This window comes from Penaeus monodon, chromosome 21, assembly GCF_015228065.2.
Source record: "Penaeus monodon isolate SGIC_2016 chromosome 21, NSTDA_Pmon_1, whole genome shotgun sequence".
Classification (NCBI taxonomy): domain Eukaryota; kingdom Metazoa; phylum Arthropoda; class Malacostraca; order Decapoda; family Penaeidae; genus Penaeus; species Penaeus monodon.
The window spans coordinates 14,381,897-14,382,510 of NC_051406.1; the positions used below are offsets into that span (position 1 = coordinate 14,381,897).

Below are 614 nucleotides of genomic sequence, written 5' to 3' on the forward strand. Positions count from 1 at the left end.
TGTTGTGGTTTGAATTGTAACTGAAACCACCAAAGTCTAGTTATATATATACAAAGAATGTAGAGGCTTGAATTTGTTAATGATTGTTGCTTTTTTGTTTATTAAAAACAAAATTTACTTTCACATTGTGTATTTTTTCAGGTTTTAAATAGTCTTCAGAATCTGGTGGAAACCGAAGTCAGATTTAGTGATGGCTCGTCTGTGCCAAGGTTTTGCCAATTGCCATATCGGCTTACAAGGATGGTCTTCCCCCCCACTACACTCAGCTTCATCCATCAGAAAATGTTTGTATAGAATTTTATATATTCTGTATTTTTTTTACCTTAATTTCCTATTTACTCATTGGTATTGTCATTGTGTTGCTTAATTAATGGGTATCACAACTCACTATGATCATATTCCCCCAGCTGAATTTGCTCTGAGTGCTAGTGCACAAGCAAGAGGGCCAATGTATGAGAGTAAAATGTGGCCCAACTGGAGGAGGCTTGCGAGAGGATTTTGGCAGAATGGTCGAATGGGGTGTGAGACGCTGTCCCTTACTGTAACAAAACTTGTAACATCCAAGGACACAGACCCTTCTGTTCAGAAGATGGACAGGTAATGTGAACTGAATG

General features: G+C 38.1%; 1 pseudogene; it reads left to right on the top strand.

Annotated features, from left to right (window-relative positions):
- LOC119586579 overlaps positions 1–614 on the top strand; it is a 3,582-nt pseudogene that overhangs the window by 2,546 nt on the left and 422 nt on the right.